At 44.5% G+C, this 20,415-nt stretch overlaps 1 protein-coding gene across 2 annotated transcripts in view; it reads right to left on the reverse strand.

Annotated features, from left to right (window-relative positions):
• Nucleotides 1-1,405, reverse strand: part of LOC129862733 (GRAM domain-containing protein 4-like) — a 48,738-nt gene extending 47,333 nt beyond the window's left edge. The window contains exon 1 of one of the 2 annotated variants that reach the window (XM_055934647.1): nt 1,109-1,405. The gene's annotated coding sequence lies outside the window, so the exon portion shown is untranslated. The remainder of the gene's footprint in view (nt 1-1,108) is intronic. The other variant, XM_055934649.1, reaches the window with a different exon arrangement.
• Nucleotides 1,406-20,415: the final 19,010 nt, after the last annotated feature.

The following is a 20,415-nucleotide window of genomic DNA, read 5'->3' on the forward strand; positions in this document are numbered from 1 at the left end:
TTGGTTAAATCAAGCCTAGGCCTATTCATAATACAGTTGAATGCATATTCAATAGGTGTGTGTGCATGCATTGAGTTATTGAGCTTGTTTTATTGTACTGATCAACAACATCTGCATAAAAGTAGCTTATTTTACAAAAGTTCCCACTATCTCTAACCAGTAATGTGGTCATTCACGAGGTGGCCTGTGGAAGCCCTATTCACAGACACAGTCAGTTCACTGAGGCAATAGATCATCTTTGGGAGAGACGTGAGAGAGACCGATTAAGTGAATGAATAAAGTTTAGGCAGCAATCAGATTTAAAATCAGCATATTTTGCATTACAAAGTACAAAGTTAGTGAATTGGTCTTTTTTTTCTTGGTGGGTTGTGCCAAGATGGAGGCGCGTAAGGTTCAAAACAGCACCCCTTTCAGTGATCTAGTGTAAAAGTATATCATTGGGTGCAACACACTAAGAACCACTCCTTGAACAGGAGATCAATAAGCTTATAAATATTAATGAAAGAGAGGCAGTATGGTATATGTTGTTTGGTCCTTTAGGTTGTACTGTCTTTGTTAATGGTCATTATGTGTTTTTAAATGGGCCAACAGAGACTGAATTATGTAGCTGCTGGGCAGATTACATCGCCACATATCATTGCAAAATGAAATGTAAAAATCCGAACGTTCAAGTGCAAGACGTTTGGATGAGGGTTTGTACAAACATCATTTCGTTACACGATGTTGCGCCGTCACCAGCTAATCATAATCGAAAGAACATTGTTACAGTGTAACGTTAGATTATTGTAAAGCAGACAAAAGTAGACAGTTTTAGTCGTAGTGGTGGCTAACACAAGAGTAAAATGAGGCAATGGTACATATTAATAAGAAAGACTATAACAGTAGGTTATGCTAGGCTAAATTATATAATTCTATCAAAAACTTTAAATGTGGTCAGGGGAAGACGACACGTTGTGAAATATCATGTTCTCTATGAGCGCAGAATGAGAGCCTGATATCGAATTAAACCAAGATATTTTTGGTGCCACGAAAAATTGCACAGGACTGCGTCTGTTGATTTTAGGACTATGAGGTTAAATAAATAAGATCCGGTCAGAAAGTTTCTTACCCATAACGAAATCAGCAACAAAGTTTCATTAACGCTGTTGTTAGTCCTTCGGTCGCCCTTTCTCACCTGTCAGTGTTTCATAGACCAGTGTGCTGTGGACAACAATAGCGGAATGCATTTCGCCTTCAAATTAAAAGTCACCCATAGAAACTGATGCAAACCGATGCAATTTGACAAGATGATGCTAAACACTGTTTGACTGTTATATAAGTAAAACAAAAGAAAATGTGTTAATTTGACACAAAGTAAACATCAATTGTAATCCCAGCTAGCACCAGGACTCTAGCCAAATGAAGCCATGCTTGACAAGAGTCTGCGTCGGGTGCCATGCAGTGGCAGTTCTGGGGGTGGACCCCCGTGTGGCCCCCCCTAAATGTGGAGTATGAAATATTTTTTACCTAACACATTTTTGCTATCGTTCTTTTTTTACATCCTTATTAGACAGTGGAAACGATGATGATTATGAACATGGTATTTTGCCTGCTAATGCCTGCAATTCAGTGAAGAAAACAATATGACAACAATAACATCTAATGTAACTGGCCCCTCTAACAGTACAATTGGCCCCAGCTTGGCCCCCCCAGTTGAAATGGTCTAGAACCGCCACTTGTGCCATGGACCAACACCATGCCGACTTGATGGTGTCTTAATGGTTTGGGTTATGACGATAAGAGCTCGGGCCGATCAAAGCAACTACATGGCCGTTGATGGAAAAATGTTATACTTTAGATTGATATTGTAGAGGGGAGGGGAGAGGGGCATTTTCACGTCTCCGAAAACGTAGGCCTATGGGAGGTGTCCCAATCTGGATTCTCGAGTATAGCCCATGAAGATCTCCCCCACAGCATGAACCTGAGGGGGGCGCCAAACCTGGACAGGTAGATCACGTCAGTGACTCAACCCACTTAAGTGACGCACCCCTCCTAGGGACGGGATGGAAGAGCACCAGTAAGCCAGTGACTCAGCCCCCGTAATAGGTTAGAGGCAGAGAATCCCGGAGGAGAGAGGGGAACCGGCCAGGCAGAGACAGCAAGGGTGGTTCGTCGCTACAGTGCCTTTGCGTTCACCTTCACACCCCTGGGCTAGACTACACTCAATCATAGGAACCACTGAAGAGATGAGTCTTCAATAAAGACTGAGACCGAGTCTGCGTCTCTCACATGGATAGGCAGACCATTCCATAATAATGGAGCGCTATAGGAGAAAGCCCTGCCTCCAGCTGTTTGCTTAGAAATTGTAGGAAATTCTAGGAGGCCTGCGTCTTGTGACCTTAGCGCACATGTAGGTATGTAAGGCAGGACCAAATCGGAGAGATAGGTAGGAGCAAGACCATGTAATGCTTTGTAGGTTAGCAGTAAAATCTTGAAATCAGCCCTAGCCTTAACAGGAAGCCAGTGTAGAGAGGCTAGCACTGGAGTAATATGATCAAATTTTGGGGTTCTAGTCAAGATTCTAGCGGCTGTGTTTAGCACTAATTGAAGTCTATTTAGTGCTTTATCCGGTAACCGGAAAGTAGAGCATTGCAGTAGTCTAATCTAGAAGTGACAAAAGCATGGATTAACTTTTCTGCATCATTTTTGGACAGAAAGTTTCAGATTTTTGCAATGTTACGTAGATAGAAAAAAAGCTGTTCTTGAAACAGTCTTGATATGTTCGTCAAAAGAGAGATCAGGGTCCAGAGTAACGCAGAGGTCCTTCACAGTTTTATTTGAAACGACTTTACAACCATCAAGATTAATTGTCAGATTCAACAGAAGATCTTTGTTTCTTGGGACCTAGAACAAGCATCTCTGTTTTGTCCGAGTTTAAAAGTAGAACGTTTTCAGCCATCCACTTCCTTATGTCTGAAACACAGGCTTCCAGGGAGGGCAGTTTTGGGGCGTCACCATATTTCATTAAAATCTACAGCTGTGTATCGTCCGCATAGCAGTGAAAGTAAACATTATGTTTCCAAATGACACCACCAAGAGGTAAAATATATAGTGAAAACAATAGTGATCCTAAACGGAACCTTGAGGAACACTGAAACTTACAGTTGATTTGTCAGAGGACAAACCATCCTCAGAGACAAACTGATATCTTTCCGACAGATTAACAAGGCCAGAACTTGTCCTTGTAGACCAATTTCGGTTTCCAATCTCTCCAAAAGAATGTGGTGATCAAGGGTGTCAAAGCAGCACTAAGGTCTCGGAGCATGAGGACAGATGCAGAGCCTTGGACTGACACCATTAAAAGGTAATTTATCACCTTCACAAGTACAGTCTCAGTGCTATGATGGGGTCTAAGACCAGACTGAAGTGTTTCGTATACATTGTTTGTCTTCAGGAAGGCAGTAAGTTGTTGTGCAACAGCTTTTTCCCCAAAAAATTGAGCGGAATGGGAGATTCGATATAGGCCGATAGTTTTTTAATATTTTCTTGGTCAAGGTTTGGCTTTTTCAAGAGAGGCTTTATTACTGCCACTTTTAGTGAATTTGGTACACATGTGGTGGATAGGGAGCCATTTATTATGTTCAAAATAGGAGCAAAGCAAAGGAAGCAGCTCTTTCAGTAGTTTCGTTGGAATCGGGTCCAGTATGCAGGTTGAAGGTTTAGAGGCCATTACTATTTTCATTAATGTGTCAAAAGATATAGAATTAAAAACCTTGAGTGTCTCCCTTGATGCTAGGTCCTGGCAGTGTTGTGCAGACTCAGGACAACTGAGCTTTGGAGAAATACGCATATTTAAAGAGAAGTCCGTAATTTGCTTTCTAATGATCATGATCTTTTCGTCAGATTTATCACTGCTGAAGTGAAAACCATCCTCTCTTGGGGGATGTTGCTTTTTAGTTAGTTTTGCGACAGTATCAAAAATACATTTTGGATTGTTCTTATTCTCCTCAATTAAGTTTGAAAAATAGGATGATCGAGCAGCGGTGAGGGCTCTTGATACTGCACAGTACTGTCTTTCCAAGCTAGTCGGAAGACTTCCAGTCTGGTGTTGCGCTATTTCCGGTCCAATTTGCTTCAGGGCTCGGGTATTTTCTTTATACCAGAGAGCTAGTTTCTTATGAGAAACGTTTTTTGTTTTTAGGGGTGCGACTGCATCTAGGGTATTACGCAAGGTTACATTTAGTTTCTCAGTTAGGTGGTTAACCGATTTTTGTACTCTGACGTCCTTGGGTAGGTGGAGGGAGTCTAGAAGGGCATCTAGGAATCTTTGGGTTGTCCGAGAATTAATAGCACGGCTTTTGATGATCCTTGGTTGGGGTCTGAGCAGATTATTTGTTGTGATTCCAAACGTAATAAAATTGTGGTTCGATAGTCCAGGGTTATAAGGAAAAACATTAAGATTCACAATATTTATTCCACGGGACAAAACTAGGTCCAGAGAATGACTGTGGCAGTGAGTATGTCCGGAGACATGTTGGACAAGGAGAGGCCTCATTTAACACAGTAAATTCATCAGGCTTAAGCCATGTTTCAGTCAGGCCAATCACATCAAGATTATGATCAGTGATTAGTTCATTGACTATAACTGCCTTTGAAGTGAGGGATCTAACATTAAGTAGCCCTATTTTGAGATGTGAGGTACCACGATCTCTTTCAATAATGGCAGGAATGGAGGAGGTCTTTATTCTAGTAAGATTGCTAAAGCGAACACCGCCATGTTTAGTTTTGCCCAACTTAGATCAAGGCACAGACAAGGTCTCAATGGGGATAGCTGAGCTGACTACACTGACTGTGCTAGTGGCAGACCGCACTAAGACTCCACTACACTGTCAGGCTGGCTAACAGCCTGCTGCCTGGTCTGCACCCTGGCAGCCTGGCCTGCAATCAACGTAAGCTAAATATGATGTGCCTGTCCATGGTTCTGATTTCTGTGTGCGTGTATGTGTGTGTGTGCAAGTAGAAAATATGTTGACTCACCCTACTTGTAGAGATATTCCAATGCCATCCTCCTCACTTTCATGTTGACGAAACGGTCTATCACTCTGTCATACAGTACACGCTTTTATTTTTTGTTGTCATAGGCTACCTGGCTAAAATGCTTGCTCGCTAACCTAACTTCCATTCATGGGCAAAGTTAGCTAGTTAACATTAGTCTTCTACATCTAAGTACATATTGCACTTCCATCCTCTCAGGCCAGGGGCACAACAATGTATGAATTAATGGTTGGACCAGAATCGCCGTTATAGTCATTGGCCAATACAGAGAATTAAGTAAAACCACAAGTCAAAATCCCTATCTCCATCCATGGCTAATTTAGGAAAGGGCCAACTTTAGCTAGCTAGCCACCGGAGGACAACAACACAATGAGATGAAACAATTCAAGTTGTTTCCATCAACGACGTACAGTATGTTCTCAATGCGGTTGTATAGGAGTGACACCAAAAATGGTTAACTCTATTTCATGAACTGCATTGTTGGTTAAGGGCTTGTAAGTAAGGTCTACATCTGTTGTATTCGGCTCATGTGACAAATAACATTTGATTTGACATCCAAGCTGGCTTCCCTTGACACCAGGACCATTCACAGGTGAGGTCGCTCAGTTTTGGCATTTTTTTTAAAACTTTTTTTGTCAAGGGAGGCCAAATGCTTGTGCTTCCCTTGCATTACATTCAATGCTATGTGCGGCAACAATGTCATACTCGTTTGGGCCAGACAGTATGAAATAGATGGCCTAAACATAGAGGGCGCTGTATTGCTCGCTCGGATGCTTTCTCCGTTGAGATGCATTCAGCTTCTTGCCAATTGAAGGAAAATGATGAAACAGAGGCAAAAGATAAAATATTTGATGTCTAATTTTTTTTTTAAATATTGGTACATTTTTGGGGGAAGCCTGGCTTCTCTTGGCATGCATGAATACACACCACTGTGTAGATGGGGTTGGTGACGGCAGTGATGAGGACCCAGGCTCAGCGCGTGCATAGGTCAGAAGGTGGTGTACCCTGAGGTGGGAGCCCAGATTTGATGTATTTCCTTCCTTTGCTGTTAATGCCTCCAGGCAAATCTTTTAAATTACCTCCATGTATCCGAATAGGAGCAGGGGCATTTTTATCGACACCAGATCGTTAGCCATTTTCAGTCGTTTTCTTCTTCGTCTCTCATCTAACTAAAAGGTGGAAAAGATATGAAATGGTATGAACATTTCATATCACGATCATAGTGACCAAAATTATCACGGTTATCAGTATTATCGCAGTATTGTTAAAATGTGCTGGGAATGTTCAAAAAGTACTGATACACACACTGAAATCATTTCGTCAAGTTTTATATTGAAAACCAACAACCAACAAATTAAATTAGCAGCACTATGCACTTTTTGTGTGCATTAACATTAAATTAATAACATTAACATTAAAGATGACACCATGTGGCCATGAGAGGTAAAAGTTTCCCTAGTGCAGGTTTAATACACTATAAGTGAATTGGTCAGAATACGTGTGACTTCTTCAAATAGGGGGACTAGATACATGAAGTGCTTTCATTTCTAAATGTATGGAAATACCCTCAAATCAAAGGTGACATTATGTACTGTCACCTCATATGAAACATTTGATCTGAAACCCAAAATGCTGGAGTACAGAGTCACATTTAAAATGTTAGCTTCACTATCAAGAGAGGTGTGTCCTGAGTGTGTGTGTGTGTGTGTGTACACACACACACACATAGTGGAAACACACACACAGTGGAACCACACACTGGACACAAACACACACACACTGGACACACATCACCGGCAACAACGTCGCCTATGGGCACAAACCCACCGTCGCTGGACCAGACAGGTCTGGCAAAAATGCTCTTCACTCACGAGTCGTGGTTTTGTCTCACCAGCGGTGATGGTCGGATTCACATTTATCGTTGAAGAAATGAGCGTTACACCGAGGCCTGTACTCTGGAGAAGGATCGATTTGGAGGTGGAGGGTCTGTCATGGTCTGGGGCGGTGTGTCACAGCATCATCAGACTGAGCTTGTTGTCATTGCCGGTAATCTCAACGCTGTGCGTTACAGGAAGACATCCTCCTCCCTCATGTGGTACCCTTCATGCAGGCTCATCCTGACATGACCCTCCAGCATGACAATGCCACCAATCATACTGCTCGTTCTGTGCGTGATTACCTGCAAGACAGGAATGTCAGTGTTCTGCCATGGCCAGCGAGGTAATCTTTCTCAGCAAACCCAGCCAGGGATTTCCAATGCCGCTGTGGGGGTGTTGGTGGTGGAGATGCTGCTGGTGCTTTTTGTTTATTCCCTGACTTGTGCAGCTGCCAGCTTCAAAGCCTCCTGGACACAGCTGTCGGTGTTAACTTTTGCAGCCTCAGGCTCATCTAACAAGCTCCTTTTGAAGCGGGGGTCAATGAAACAAGCCATGTGCATGACTCTCTTTGCTTTCTCTGTGTATCTGTTGTTAAGGTCTTCTCTCATTACCCTTTTCATCTCCTTGGTCAGGGATTGGCTCCGTATCCTTTCCACCAGAACATCACGGGTGATGTGGTCCAGGACAGGTGGCTGACAGTGTCACTCGTGTCTCTGAGGCAAGTACTTCAGAGGTTCAAGATGCTGGCACAGTTGCTCCGTGACACTTATGTCAGCATCAGATGCCATGGTCCTTTTTCTCCAGCCAGTGTCGCACAGACTGGCTGCTGTTGACTGAGGAAACACTCAAGCATCTTGTGTGTAGATCCCCATCGGGTCCCCACATCATGGATCAGAGCCTTCTGTGGCATGTTGAGGGCAGCTTGCTTTTCTCTCAGTTTTCTCCTTCTCTTCCAGCTCCGTGAGAAGTCTTGGACCAGATGATGGCAGGCCTTGACTTAATTTTCAGAGCCTTTGAGATGGCCAGGTTCAAAGGATGGCCGAAGCACCCAAGCCACACATTTGGGAACTCTTCAAAAGCCTTGATCATGTTTGTTGCGTTGTCTGTGGTAATGCAGACCAGGTCTTTCTTGTTGACCCCCCCCACTCTTCCAGCATATTCTCAAAAAACTCTGATGTTGTGAGCTGAGTGATATTCTGGGAAGAACTGTGTTTTCTAGGCAGCTTGATTCCAGTTGCCAGTCTGGGGTGAGGTAATGGATAGTGAAGCTGGTGTAGTTGACCAGCCCTGCTTTCACTGGTCCAGAGGTCAGTAGTTGCAGAAAACCATGTGCCTTGAGCCAAACGTTTCCCAACATCAGCTTTAGCCTGGTTGTACAGGTTTGGGATTTCAGTCTTGGAAAATAATGTTCGTAATGGCACTTTGTAGTGAGGCACGGCAACCTTCATCAGCCTGACAAAGCCAGGCCTCTCAACAATTTGAAATGGCATCATGTCCTTTGCAATGTAATATGAAAGGCCTGCAGTGAGGTCTTGAGCATTTTTTTGATGTGGCTGCATAAGCAGCCTGCCTTTTAAATACTTGCTTGAGTGTCTGTGTCACAACTGTAGATGAGGGACCAGTAGCATCACTGGGTTTGCCTGCTGCACATCCACTCTGTAAACAAGGGAATATCAAATGTAGTATTATTATTAGTGCTACATTATAATTATTATCTCACTCACTTCTGTGTTGCATTTGAGTATATGTAATGACCCCATGCATAATTTACATAAATACAAATGAGTCTTAAGAAGACAGTGATAGTAATTGCAATGAGCCCAACAATTGACATAAATACAGGAGTCTTGAATAGGAGTCTACAGTGTTTCTCCTGTTGGAACACTTTTACAACCAAGTCGGCGACTGACGGATTTTAAATGAACAAAATATGTTGGTTGGGTGACTAAACTACATAACGTGTTATCGTGTGCAATGGGTGAATAGAGTCTGCAGACACCCAACGCACACAGCAGCAGAACAACGGGTAGTGTTTTTACAAGAGTAGGTAACACTGAAAGCTTCAGTTTACGTTATTGACAAGCCATTAGCAAGTTAGACAGACAAACAAACCATGACATTTTCCCCCATTCCAAAGTCCTCACATCATGCATTGAAGCTAAAAGTTAACTTACCTTGCATTCACTATAAAGTAGTGTGGTTGGTGGTCACTAAGATGACTCAAGAGATTTTAATTAAGTGTTGCTCCCTTTCGCAGCAATTTATTTTTGCATGTTCTGCAGAAAGGGTGACCATCTTCGATTAAGTTTCTCTCAGCACTCTTCTAAAACCCAAAATACGACCACACTTCAGATTTGGTCCTATTAGAAGGCAAAAATCTCCCGCCATGTGAAAAATCTCCGGCCATGTTTTCACACAAAACAAAACCCATGTTACATGCTGCACCTACGTCCGACTGTTGCTAACTTTGGTTGATGCTGGACAGTATTTACTGTGAGTTTTTCAAACCGTAATAATCAAACACGGTTTCAATGATCAGCACCACTCCAATATCAACATACAGTATGTGAAAATGGTGCATTTCTATGTTTTGTAGTAAAACAATTGAGGAAGATAAGTTTTCCAATGACATCATCAGTATTATTTGTGTGATTTTGACCAATTTTGAGTAGGCGTGGCCTACTAATTGGCTGCAATTTGTCTACTAATTGGTTGATGATCAAAAACACTTATCTTAATCTTTTTTACTACAGAACATAGAAACACATTTTCTCATATGTTGATGTTGGGGTGGTTTTGGAGATGATGAATATGAAGTTGAAAATTGGTGAAGTTTCTCTTTAACATTGAACTCCAGCAGTGGCGACTGGTGGGAGGCGCTATAGGAGGACGGGCTCATTTTAATGGCTGGAATGGAATCAATGGAACAGTATCAAACATATGTAAACCACATGTTTGACTCCGTTCCATCAATTCCATTCAAGCCATTACAATGAGCCCATCCTCCTATAGCCCATCCCCACCAGCCTCCGCAGAACCTCAATAAATAACATTATCTTATGGCAAACAATGCAAGAAGTCCATACACAAAAAATGTTGAAGTCCCGCTAAAGTTCTTAGAGTTTTATGAAATCATTCCACAACAATAAGCTGTTTCAAAGTTCTGTTTGCTTTCAGTGAGGCATTCAAGGCTAGCTACCAGTACATTTAGTAGATGACAGTGATATCTTAAAGGGGACGCCAATTCATGTTTTCACAGTGTTTCTTTTCAATGAATTACACACAAAGAAATTAGAACGTGACACAGCTATATCCTATTCGTGTAAAGTAAAGGTAGGCAGGTATTGTAGGCCTAGGCATTGCCTAGAGAGGCTCACTGAAGCTCTCAAATAAAAATAAAGTAGCCTTAGCTATTGACATGATAGAAGAGTTTTGTCTTTAACATCGACAGAGTGGTACAGTCTAATTTTTCATTAATTTCAAATGATATATCTTGATTTTGAGGTGGAGTACCTCTGAGATGAGCAGGAGTAAGTGATCCTGTCAGGATGAAAGGTCAGAGAGGTCAATGTGTGGGAAGGATGGAGGCTGCGGTGTGTGCATTTTGGGGACTGATCTGCTCATATCAAGGGTGAGATCTCCTGTCTGTTGGGTAGAATGGGTCTGCTGCTCAGGAAGAAGAGGACTTCTGCAGGTAGAGTTGAAGTTGGACGTTTACGTACACCTTACCCAAATACATTTAAACTCAGTTTTCACAATTCCTGACATTTAATCCTAGTAAGAATTTCCTGTCTCAGGTCAGTTAGGATCACCACTTGATTTTAAGTAGAGAGAGAATAGTAGAGAGAGAATGATTTAGTATTTGGTAGCATTGCCTTTAAATTGCTTAACTTGGGTCAAACGTTTCAGGTAGCCTTCCACAAGCTTCCCACAATAAGTTGGGTGAATTTTGGCCCATCCCGTGCTTCACGGTTGGGATGGTGTTCTTCAGCTTGAAAGCTTCCCCCTTTTTCCTCCAAACATATCTATGGTCATTATGACCAAACAGTTCTATTTTTGTTTCAACAGACCAGAGGACATTTCTCCAAAAAGTACAATCTTTGTCCCCATGTGCAGTTGCAAACCGTAGTCTGGCTTATTGGAGGTTTTGGAGCAGTGGCTTCTTCCTTGCTGAGCGGCCTTTCAGGTTATGTCGATATATATCTCGTTTTACTGGGGATATAGATACTTTTGTACCCGTTTCCTCCAGCATCTTCACAAGGTCCTTTGCTGTTGTTCTGGGATTGAGTTGCACTTTTCTCACCAAAGTACGTTCATCACTAGGAGACAGAACGCGTCTCCTTCCTGAGCGGTATGACGGCTGCGTGGTCCCATGGTGTTTATACTTGCATACTATTGTTTGTACAGATGAACGTGCTACCTTCAGGCGTTTGGACATTTCTCCCAAGGATGAACCAGACTTGTGGAGGTGTAAAAAGAAAAAAATCTGAGGTCTTGGCTGATTTCTTTTTGCTTTTCCCATGATGTCAAGCAAAGAGGCACTGAGTTTGAAGGTAGGCCTTGAAATACATCCACAGGTACACCTCCAATTGACTCAAATTATGTGAATTAGCCTATCAGAAGCTTCTAAAGCCATGACATCATTTTCAGGAATTGTCCAAGCTGTTTAAAGGCACAGTCAACTTAGTGTATGTAAACTTCTGACCCACTGGAATTGTGATACAGTGAATTATAAGTGAAATAATCCGTCTGTAAACAATGTTGGAAGAATTACTTGTGTCGTGCACAAAGTAGATGTCATAACCGACTTGACAAAACTATAGCTTGTTAACAAGAAATTTGTGGAGTGGTTGAAAAACGAGTTCTAATGACTCCAACCTAAGTGTATGTAAACTTCTGACTTCAACTGTAGGTGTGACGTGAAGGATCACTGGGGGTATGGGAAGGAGGGCGGGAAAAGGCTTTAGGAGGACACCACAATGTTATACTTTGCTTCATAGCCTACTTTGATAATACTGAGAAATATATTATTTCATAGTATACATTCAAATTCAAGAGATTTCATTTAGGTTGCAACAACTCAAACATGGTCATTAAAGGTATAGTATGGGATGCTGGCAATGCCATTTGTGTACTTCCCCAGAGTCAGATGAACTCGTTGATACCATTGTTATGTATCTGCGTCCAATATGAAGGAAGTTAAGAGGTAGTTTCACGGCCAATGCTAATGAGCATTAGCATTAGCCCAATGACTGGAACAGCTGTTCCTATAGACATCCAGTCATTGTGCTAATGCTGGTTAGCTACTTCTTTCAAACTGCGCACAGATACATAAAAATGATATCCACAATTAATTCTGACTCTGGGGAAGTGGATAAAGGGCCTGAACTACCCCTTTAAAAGTACCAGCTGTTCCTATAGACGTCCAGTCATTGTGCTAATGCTGGTTAGCTACTTCTTTCAAACTACACACAGATACATAAAAATGATATCCACAATTAAATCTGACTCTGGGGAAGTGGATAAAGGGCCTGAACTACCCCTTTAAAAGTACCAACTACCCCTTTAAAAGTACCAGAATACAATGAAAAGGATACAAGATAAATTGGAACAAGATGAATGAAAAACTAAACTGCCTCATCTCTGCTGCAGGCAGCACATGCACAGGGTTGCTCTCTGTCGCTTCAGATGGACCTGCTCCTCCTCCCAGGGAGCCTGGTGAAGTTCCCTCACCACATCGCTGGATATGGCATTGATGGTCTTCATCAGGTGAAGAGATCCACCTCAACGACTCTTTTAGGATCATTGACCACTCCAATGGGGGGGAAGTTCTATTTCTTCTTCAGTCCTAATGTCCTGTAGTAGTGGGCGCCTGCATTCTCCATCAAATGTGTCAAAGTGTGGGGTGAGACTGAATGTGACATGTTTCTAGGGCTTCAAATGATACAGCCACCAATTCTCCACACAAGTGTGCCCTTGTATGCACTATTGCACAATCAGAGTTATATACTGAGTATTCTCGGTTTAAAAAGTAGAGAAACAATTTACCACACCAGTAAAGTTAATGTATCTCTCTTTGGTGTGATGAATGTTAGGTTTAGGAAATATTCAGAGCCTCGTATGTATTCCATTGCAATATAAATTGTGGCCGAGGCAGCTCTTGCAAAAATGTTTTACAAGTTTTGAGAAAACATTCCTGGTTGTCAACAATGACCACAAGTAGGCAGTATCACATAATATTTGCCAGTATTTTGTGAGGTCAATGTATTTGATTTCTTCCAACACTGCAGATTGCATGTCATTTTATTTGAGAAAGGATGATTAAAAGTAAATGAAATCGATAAAAACCAAACCATCTAATCCATCTAATCCATTTGACCGTTGATCTTTGCTCTGCCTTCAGTACATTAGTTATTGAGCTCCACATTTTGTCAGTTTGAACAGAAACAGTTTGAACATGTACAGTAACGTCAGAAACGTGATCCTGTTACCTGATAGGACATTGGCTTTCACTGAATGTTAATGAGAAGTTTCTACTGCCTTTCACACCCTCTAGTCATTACCTGGACTGCAAAACTGGACTGCAAACATGTGACCTTGACCAGTTCTTTGATTAGCAGACAGGTTGAGTGGGTAAGGTGTGGATTCATTTGATGCCACGGTTGCCACCATATGATGTGTGTTGCCTAGTGATGCCCATGGGGCTAATCTGTGTGCATACTGATGTTGTTAACCTCTAAAATGATTAATCTTCTTCAGTGGCTTTGTGTGTGTGTGTGTGTGTGTGTGTGTGTGTGTGTGTGTGTGTGTGTGTGTGTGTGTGTGTGTGTGTGTGTGTGTGTGTGTGTGTGTGTGTGTGTGTGTGTGTGTGTGTGTGTGTGTGTGTGTGTGTGTGTGTGTGTGTGTGTGTGTGTGTGTGTGTGTGTGTAAGGTTTCTGGGGCAGACATGAGTGCTGCAGCTTTTTGCCAGAATATTTACTTTAACTTAAAGACACACTATAGATTTGTAATTGCTAACAATCCTTAGTTCTAAGCTAACAACAGCTTTAGGCTTCCGCAAGCTCCATGCCTGATACACAGACAATGATTGGTTGACTGGCAAGGTAGGGGAGGTGCGTCTGTTAGATTTAATGACATGCTTGCTTACCCACATGTGACCATGGTTCGTGTACACAGACATACTCTCTCTAAAACAACAGGCCACACTGACCAGCAGGCCATGATCTTCAGTTCCCTTTCAGTCGGTCACTCGGAATAACACAATATGGGGAGTCAACAACCAAATATATTCACCGCCCAATGGGCCAATGCATACCTAGTATGCCCTTGGAAGTAACGCCTTCCTGGCTATAATACCGGGGCTCGCATCCATTTCCTAAATGCTTCTCTCTTTAGCTCGCCTGAAGGAAGTAGGTGTTACGCAATTTACTAACTAATTTACTAAGCATTTGAAGACTAAGGAATTCGTCTCTGACTTCTGTTAGTCTGTTAGTGGGGAGAGAGTACTCGTCCCCCTAGATGTTGCAAGTTTGGGTCTTGGTATCGGTTTTTGTGTTTGCTAAAAGCTAACTACTTTCTGCTCCGCTTGGGTAGCTAATGCTTGGGTACAATTTGTGTTTGCTAAAACCCCACTAACGTAAACTCACCCCATTCTTACAAATGTGCGCAACCGCAACATTCACACAAGGCTACAAAGAAAACGAATGGGACTGTAGCGACTGTGTTGACTTCAAAATCGGGGGTGTGAATTAGGTTTCTATTCAAGCGTTGATCGACATGGTAATGGCTCTATAGTATTGGAGAAAAGTTGAAAAAACGAACCCTTCGTTACATCGTGACGTGTCATGTCGTAGCGTACAGCACGCATAAAGCAACTATTTCTGTTTTACAATCTCTCTACACCAGGTGTAGCACTTCTCTCATCGTTTAAAAACAAGAAATGGACAGTGACGGGGGTAAGGGGGATACCTATTCATTTTTTGCGTCATCATTGCATGTGATCATCATTCTCAAAGCCGCTGTTTACTTCTAAGATCACTTTAGCACCGCCCTAAAAACCAGATTCAAATTCGACACAAATCTTCAACTAGGTATGTAATGACACATTATATAAACTCTTTATAGTGTTTTATTTACATTTTCGAGGCGATAAGGTGATAAGTTGGACAGATCGAGTGAAAAAAGCAATTTTCACACACAACATCTCTCCTTCTCACTATCACGCATTAGTTTCGCTTCCCCACCCGCCATTTTTAAAAAGACCCGACGGGGCTCATTGCCTGCTTGAATTATGCAGAAACGGGCAGCGTTTAGGTCATGTAATTGATAATGTTGGGATGTGGAGAAATTGTGCTTTACAATGGTATTGACACTACAGTTGATCTGGAAGTATTACGTTTTTGGAGCGCTAAAATAAGGGCAATTGTACGGACCAAGGCGATGTACAAGTTTACGTGAGTTTACGTTACTTTCTGCTCTATGTGTGTAGCCAAGATGGCCAGTGGTAAGAGTAATTTCAAAAAGCAGAGTTTGAACCTCTGACCGTGCCCTATTTTTAGGAAAATGAAAGATACTCACGAGGGCTGTCCTGTTTGTCTAGGGTGGAAACATGCTCAGGTGGCTTTCGCTCATGAGCCAGTTTCGCCAACAAGGTTATTTGGCTCAGCTGTGAAGTCCTTACAGGCCTGTTTCGAGGAGAAACCAAAACAGGACAGCTGTTTATGACTTCAAGCCTACCATCTCCCGAGATTAGGCTGGTGTAACCAATGTGAAATGGCTAGCTAGATAGCGGGGTGCGCGCTAATAGTGTTTCAAACGTCACTCGCTCTGAGACTTGGAGTAGTTGTTCCCCTTGCTCTGCAAGTGCCGCGACTTTTGTGGAGCGATGCGTAACGAAGCTTCGAGGGTGGCTGTTGTCGATGTGTTCCTGGTTCGAGCACAGGCAGGTGGCGAGGAGAGGGACGGAAGCTATACTCTTACACTGGCAATACTATAGTGCCTATAAGAACATCCAATAGTCAAAGGTATATGAAATACAAATGGTATAGAGAGAAATAGTCCTATAATTCCTATAATAACCTCAACCTAATACTTCTTACCTGGGAATATTGAAGATTCATGTTAAAAGGAACCACCAGCTTTCATATGTTTTGAGCAAGGAACTTAAACATGATCTTTTTTACATGGCACATATTGCACTTTTACTTTCTTCTCCAACACTTTGTTTTTGCATTATTTAAATAAAATTGAACATATTTCATTATTTATTTGAGGCTAAATTGATTTGATTGATGTATTATATTAAGTTAAAATAAAAGTGTTCATTCAGTATTGTTGTAATTGTCATTATTACAAATAAATAAATCAGGGGAAAAATCGTCCGATTAATCGGTCTTGGCTTTTTTTTTGGTCCTCCAATAATCGGTATCGGCATTGAAAAATCATAATCGGTTGACCTCTAGTCTTGGTGTGTTTGGACCATTCTAGTTTGTTGTTGATGTGAACACCAATGCACTTGAAGCTCTCAACCTGCTCCACTACAGCCCCGTCGATGAGAATGGGGGCGTGCTCGGTCCTCCTTTTCCTATAGTCCACCTTCATCTCCTTAGCCTTGGTTACATTGAGGGATAGGTTGTTATTCGGGCACCACCCGGCCAGGTCTCAGACCTCCTCCCTATAGGCTGTCTCGTCGTTGTCGGTGATCAGGCCTGCCACTGTTGTGTCGGGACTGCACGCAGTCCCCTGTTGCTACCTACCCTCACCACCTGGGAGCGACCCGTCAGGAAGTCCAGGATCCAGTTGCAGAGGGAAGTGTTTAGTCCCACTTTTATAAGACAAAATGCGCATTCTCAGGTTAAACCAGTTACGCCTTTTCAGAGCTCTTTGGTGGATTTTGATGTTCTTTCAAGAGCTTTTTAAGCAGGGCCTTTCTTTTTCCACATTAAAGGTTTATATGGCAGCCATCTCAGCGTGTCATGTAAGGATTGACTGCTCTCCCAGGGTGCTCCCGAGTGGCGCAGTGGTCTAAGGCACTGCATCCCAGTGCTAGAGGTGTCACCACAGACCCTTCCAGGCTGTATCACAACCGACTGTGATTGGGAGTCCCATAGGGCGGCGCACAATTGGCCCAGCATCGGGCGGGGTAGGCCGTCATTGTGAATAAGAATTTGTTCTTAACTGACTTGCCTATTTAAATAAAGGTTAAATAAACAAAAGAAAATACCCTGGGGTCTCATCTTCTGGTGGGGGCGATTCCTGAAAGGTCGCGTCGGCTCAGACCAGTGTCTAAGCCTATGGCACCGACCTGGGACCTGAATTTGGTCCTGGACACTGTGTGAGCCTCTAATTGAACCATTGGAGTCTGTGGACCTGAAGATCCTTTCCTACAAGACTGGGCTACTCATGGCCTTGGCGTCGCCCAAACGCATTGGGGATCTCCGCGCTATCAGTACACCCTTCCTATTTGGAGTTTGCACCTGACGACTCCAAGGTGATGCTATGTCCTAATGCAGCGTTTGCTCCCAAGGTTATGCCTATGTCTTACAGGTCCCTGGCATTCAAGCTGTTCCCTTTCTAACCTACTCCATTTGTTCCAGTGAACAACGGATGTTGCATGGCCTGTGTCCGGTGCGCGCTTTATGCACTTGTTTGGATAGGTCCAAGGATATCTGCATTTGTGACCAGCTTTGTGTCTATTATACTAATCTAGCTAGGGGTAGGGCTCTTTCTAAGCAGCGTATTTCTCATTGGGTTGTGGAGGCTATCTCCCTGGGGTATGAAAGCAAAGGACAAGGGTTCTCACTCCACTAGGGGTGTGGCAGCTGCTTGGGCATTTTGCAGGAGTATGACAATTGGTGATATCTTTGCTGCAGTTGTATCACTTGGATGTAACTACTCCCAGTGTGCCTCATAGTGGTTTTATTACTGGGTTCAGGAGTGGGTGTTAGGCAGCCCGCAGGTTGCGCATTTGTTTTATTTATTATTTTATTTATTAAAAAAAATACCCCTTTTTCTCCCCAATTTTGTGGTATCCAATTGGTAGTTACAGTCTTGTCTCATCGCTGCAACTCCCACACGGACTCGGGAGAGGCACAGGTCGAGAGACTTGCGTCCTCTGAAACACAACCCAACCAAGCCTCACTACTTCTTGACACAATGCACACTTAACCCGGAAGCCAGCGCACCAATGTGTCGAATGAAACACAGTACACCTGGCGACCATGTCAGTGTGCACTGCGCCCGGCCCGCCACAGGATTCGCTAGTGCATGATGGAACAAGGACATCCCTGCCGGCCAAACCCTTCCCTAACCCGGACGGCGCTGGGCCAATTACGCACTGCCCCATGGGTCTCCCGGTCGCGGCCAGCTTTGTCAGAGCCTGGACTCAAACCCAGAATCTCTAGTGGCACAGCTAGCACTGCGATGCAGTGCCTTAGACCACTGTGCAGGTTGCGCATTTAACCCGGGTTACCATAATTCCCTGACTCTGATCGATGCTATGCAGTGCGCGTGTAACGGCTGTCGCTCTCCTCATCCTCGGACGAGGTGAGGAGAGAAGGATCTTCAGACCAAAACGCAGCTTGAGGGAAATAAGCCATCTTTTTATTTGGAAAAAAACTGATGGCAACACGAATAACAAAAACCCTTTCACAAATACAAAACAAGAAAACGACGTAGAACGAAACCTGAACATAAACTTACATAACTGAAACGTAAACTCACGAACAGGAAACAGACGACATCGAAACGAAAACGAACAGCCAAACAGTCCTGTATGGTAAATACATGCAACGACACAGGAGACAATCACCCACAAACAAACAGTGAGAACGCCCTACCTAAATATGACTCCTAATTAGAGGAAAACGCAAACCACCTGCCTCTAATCAAGAGCCATACCAGGCAACCCAAAACCAACATAGAAACAGATAACATAGACTGCCCACCCAAAACTAACGCCCTGACCAATTACACATACAAAAACAACATAAAACTGGTCAGGACCGTTACATAACCCCCCCCTCAAGGTGCGAACTCCGAGCGCACCAGCACAAAGTCCAGGGGAGGGTCTGGGTGGGCAGGTGACCACGGTGGTGGCTCCGGCTCTGGACGCTGTCCCCACACCACCATAGTCACTCCCCGTTTTTGTCTTCCCCTCCCAATGCCCACCCTAAAACTCACATCCCCTAAATAAACAGCCAGCACCAGGAGAAGGGGCAGCACCGGGACAAAGGGCAGCACCGGGACAAGGGGCAGCACCGGAACAAGGGGCAGCACCGGGACAAGGGACAGCACCGGGACAAGGGACAGCACCGGGACAATGGGCAGCACCGGGACAATGGGCAGCACCGGGACAAGGGGCAGCACCAGGATAAGGGGCAGCACCAGGATAAGGGGCAGCACCGGGACAAGGGGCAGCACCGGGACAAGGGGCAGCACCGGGACAAGGGGCAACACCGGGACAAGGGGCAGGTCCCGGCTGATAAACTCTGGCAGATCCTGGCTGAGGGACTCTGGCAGGTCTATGCAGGCTGACGGCTCTCGACGCTCATGGCAGGCTGACGGCTCTCGACGCTCATGGCAGGCTGACGGCTCTCGACGCTCATGGCAGGCTGACGGCTCTCGACGCTCATGGCAGGCTGACGGCTCTCGACGCTCATGGCGCTCTGACGGCTCTCGACGCTCATGGCGCTCTGACGGCTCTCGACGCTCATGGCGCTCTGACGGCTCTGGCTGCTCATGGCTCTCTGACGGCTCTGGCTGCTCATGGCTTTCTGACGGCTCTGGCTGCTCATGGCTCTCTGACGGCTCTGGCTGCTCATGGCTCTCTGACGGCTCTGGCAGATCCTGTCTGGTTGGCGGCTCTGGCAGATCCTGTCTGGTTGGCGGCTCTGGCAGATCCTGTCTGGTTGGCGGCTCTGGCAGATCCTGTCTGGCGGGCGGCTCTGGCAGATCCTGTCTGGCGGGCGGCTCTAGCGGCTCCTGTCTGGCTGACGGCTCTAGCGGCTCCTGTCTGGCGGATGGCTCTGTAGGCTCATGGCAGACGGGCGGCTTTGCAGGCTCATGGCAGACGGGCGGCTTTGCAGGCTCCTGGCAGACGGATGACTCAGACGGCGCTGGGGAGACGGATGGCTCAGATGGCGCTGGGGAGACGGATGGCTCAGATGGCGCTGGGGAGACGGATGGCTCAGATGGCGCTGGTGAGACGGATGGCTCTGGCCGGATACGGCGCACTGTAGACCTGGTGCGTGGTGCCGGAACTGGAGGCACCGTGCTAATGATAAGCACCTTCCTACTAGTGCGGGGAGCAGGGACAGGGCACACTGTACTCTCAAAGCCCACTCTGTAACTGATGCGAGGCACCGGCACTGGTGACACCGGGCTGAGGACAAGCACATCAGGATTAGTAGGGGGAGAAGATACAGTGTGTACAGGGCTCTGAAGACGCACTGGTAGCTTAGTGCGTGGGGCCGGAACTGGAGGCACCGGGCTAGATACACGCACT

This window comes from Salvelinus fontinalis, chromosome 9 (assembly GCF_029448725.1).
Source record: "Salvelinus fontinalis isolate EN_2023a chromosome 9, ASM2944872v1, whole genome shotgun sequence".
NCBI classification, from domain to species: domain Eukaryota; kingdom Metazoa; phylum Chordata; class Actinopteri; order Salmoniformes; family Salmonidae; genus Salvelinus; species Salvelinus fontinalis.